General features: G+C 38.3%; 1 pseudogene; it reads right to left on the bottom strand.

Annotated features, from left to right (window-relative positions):
• Positions 1 to 417: 417 nt before the first annotated feature.
• Positions 418 to 933, bottom strand: LOC114006877 (chromobox protein homolog 3 pseudogene; annotated as a pseudogene).
• Positions 934 to 3,748: the final 2,815 nt, after the last annotated feature.

Below are 3,748 nucleotides of genomic sequence, written 5' to 3'. Positions count from 1 at the left end.
AGTGTGGAATGGGGGAGGTGAAGAGAAGAGGATAGAGAAAGAGAGCAAGTGAACAACAGAGAGGCAGGACGTTAGTGAGAAACAGATATGGCTTATTAAATATTGATGATGACATGTATAGTATTCTCAACTGGAGTGGTCTGAGAAGTACTGCACGATGGGCAAAGTATTTTTACAAGCAAAATGAGAAATAGCAATTGACTGTTTTAAAAAAGAATTAGAATAATAATACTGATTGGGGAAAACATAGAAAAGATATTGAATGTTGAAGCGAGGAGATTAATGTCTCTGTATTGACTGACATGCATGGCATTCCCTTTTGAAAAAGCAATCTAATACATTGTAAAGTTATATGTAACCCAATGTAATATAAAGAAGATTATGATGATAAAAAAAATTTAAAAAAAACACAAACAATTATTGAGCTTTATGTTCTGAACAAGAATGCCTAGTTAATCTCTCTTCATAAAAAGCAATTACAATTTGAGGACACTTTGTATTTGCCTCTTGCCAAAACCAGATCTGCCTCATCTGAATCTTTCCATTTCAGGAGGAACACCCACTCTCCCTGCTGTGGCACCAGTATTTTTGTGCAGGATCAAGACCTCTAGCAAAGCCTCCTGGTTTATCAGCAGCATCTCTTCTTTGATTTGCTATAATCAGATTCACTGTCAGATAACAATTTTCTCTTTCTACCATCTTTTTCTTTACCGAGATTTTTGAGAATTAAGAAATGCTTCAGTTAACTCTGGACAATCTAAGCTTTCTGCAGGTTCCCAAGTATTGTAGCCTCTGTAAATCCCTTCCCCTTCAGGAAATAGTCCACCTTCCCATTCTCTACATGAATTCTCCAGGCTCTGCCTTTTCAACTCTTTTAGTCATTCCATTCTGTTTCTTATCCAGTTCTTGTAATGTAGATTTATTGGAGGCCATTCTTCATTGCAGTCTTGAAGAGTTCACTGCTCTGAGCTGCTCTAGATCGTGGGTCTGTGCTTCTCAGACCCTAAAGGCCTCAATCTCCACTGGGAGTTGTTTCATCTCCTCAAGCTGTGGTCTCATCATCTGGAAGGTAATACTCAAATTTACAGTTGTTTTGAAAATCATACACACACTATATATATGATCATATATATTTAGAGAGAGAGAGAGAGCGAGAGCAAGAGAGAGAATATAAAACAGCTAACATAGTATTGATCAAAGAAATTAGTGTGTGCCCTCAGCTAGTAGTGTGAAGGGCTATAGATTGCAGAAAGAAGAAAGTAGGGGCCCATCCTGGTGATGAAGTGGTGGCAAACTGAACTACAGTGCTAGAAGTCATGACTGTGGTTCAGACCTGTGGTTCAATTTGAAAACATATCAGGTACCTGTGGGCGTGCTGAGGATCCTGGGGAGCTGGATGGCTGGGGCAAGGGGTATCAGAATGTTAATACCCTGTTGAGGGTGCTTCTTTCTCTCTCTCCCAAGGGAGTGCCACACACTCTCTATTGTGAATAAAATAAACGTTTAAAACAGCTCTAAAAAGAAGAAATTATTAGTCTTTTTCCTCTGTTTCTTCTTTTCCTTCTTCTTCCCTATTTCCTTCTTCTTCCTCTTCTCTTCTTTCTTCTCCTGTAAAGTGGAGGATCTTGTCTGGCATCTAACCAGGGATATATAAAGCAGAAGAGAAAGAGGTACAACGTGGCAAGACCAAGGAGTTGGGTCAGATAGAGTGAAAACAAATAGGAAATCAAAACAAACAAACAAAAAATAAACAAATTAAAAACTAGTCATATGCTTGCAACTCATGCCAGTTTTGCCCATAGGTGTTCAAGGCAGTGAGTTGATCAGAACATATTTGACAAAAAAGCTGGCTATACTATAGATAGAATCAAGTTTTAGCCATGTATGTGTGGTGGGTGTGCCTTCTAATTCTCTGTTCTTACTTCTGAGAGTTCTAGCTCACTTTCAAAGAGAAAGGGCACAGAACTAAGTCATAGTGCTATAGGGTCAGGGCACCATCCTCTGGGGTCCCATACAACTTGGATGACTTTCAAGAGTAAGTAAACGACACAGTCAGAGCTACTCAGTAACCCAAGATTTGTTCTGTTTCCATTCATTTTATGAGGCTGGGTTTGGTTTTATAAATAGTAACCTCTTATACGAACTACTACCTTGACATTGTGTCCAAATTTGGACCCAAATAAAACTTTGTTCTTCTAAAATCACAAATATAAAAAGAAAGTGTTTCCTATAAGATTAAGGGCTTAGAAACAAGCAACTTTAGAGATAGATATTTTCTATATCCACAACTCCACAACTTCTTTGCTCATTTCTTTTTTTTTTTTTTTTCTTTTTTTGAAAGAGATTTTTGCTATAGGGTGCATGTGCTCACTGGAAAGACAGAAAGACAGAAAGTGAGAAATCACTGTCCCCACCCCCCCCGCCCAAGAGGTGATAACCATACTTCAATCCCTTCTCTTCCATTCTCCCCTTGGGATTTTGAGTCCACATACACACATTGGCCTGGAGTGTTTTAAAGCCACCGGAGCTAGGACTCGAACTGTGGTCAACTATGTGGGAGGGAGTCCAGCAACATAAGCATGGTCCCTGCCATCTCTTGGTCCCTGCTCAATTCTTCTTCTTCTTCTTCTTCTTCTTCTTCTTCTTCTTCTTCTTCTTCTTCTTCTTCTTCTTCTTCTTCTTCTTCTTCTTCTTCTTCTTCTTCTTCTTCTTCTTCCTCTTCTTCTTCTTCTTCTTCTTCTTCTTCTTCTTCTTCTTCTTTTTCTTAGAGAGAGATTTTTGCTATAGGGTGCATGTGCTCACTGGAGAGACAGAGAGATAGAAAGCAAGAAATCACCCCTTAGGGGAGAGGGCTACACAGCAATTCCTTCTTTTCCATTCTCCTCTTAGGATCTTGGGCAAGCACACACATGAGCCTGGCATGAGTTGTAAGCCACCTGGTGTGGAATTCAAACTGTGGTCAACTATGTGGGAGTCCAATGACATAATCATTATGCTATCCGCTGTTCCCTCTCCTCAATTCAATTCTTTTCTTTTTCTTTTTCTTTTTTTTTTTTTTTTTGAGAGAGATTTTTTTGCTATGTGGTACATGGGCTTGCCAGAGAGATAGAAATTGAGAAATTACATGCAATACTTTCTTCATTCTCCTCTTAGGATCTTGGGCATGCATACACATGTTCCTGGCATGAGTTTGTTTGTTTTTTTATTTATTTATTTTCATTTTCTTTTATACATTCAATCACATTATTATTTGGCTTACAACATGGATATTTCAACAGGTGAACATTTCTCCCTAATACAGTTGATAAAGCTAAAAAATATCTTCAACAGATAATACCACATTTCTTTGTGCCATTAATGTTTTGCCTCCCTATTTTTCTTCTAAATGTCCTTCCTCAGACCCTCCTCTTTCACACACACTATATCTGGTATTTACATCTACATACTGTATTTCTATATCTTTTAGTCAATTAGTTTCAATCACAGAGTGGGGACACTCAATATATATTAAGAGGGGATATACAATGCCTCTCCTTCATAGCCTGGCTTGCTTCACTCAGTGGTAAATCTTCCATAGTCATCCACTTCCTCTCAAAAGCTAGGGTTTTTTTTCTTTTTTTTTTTAATGGCTGAATAGTATTCCATAGAGTGTATATGCCACCTATTTTCTACCCATTCATCTGTTTGTGGACATTTGGGTCGTTTCCATGACTTAGCAATTGTGAATAGTGCCGCAATAAACATCGAT

This window comes from Tupaia chinensis, unplaced genomic scaffold (assembly GCF_000334495.1).
Source record: "Tupaia chinensis unplaced genomic scaffold, TupChi_1.0 Scaffold000097_1, whole genome shotgun sequence".
Classification (NCBI taxonomy): domain Eukaryota; kingdom Metazoa; phylum Chordata; class Mammalia; order Scandentia; family Tupaiidae; genus Tupaia; species Tupaia belangeri.
Note: the sequence above shows the minus strand (reverse complement) of the source record. Positions and strands in the feature narration are given on the sequence as shown.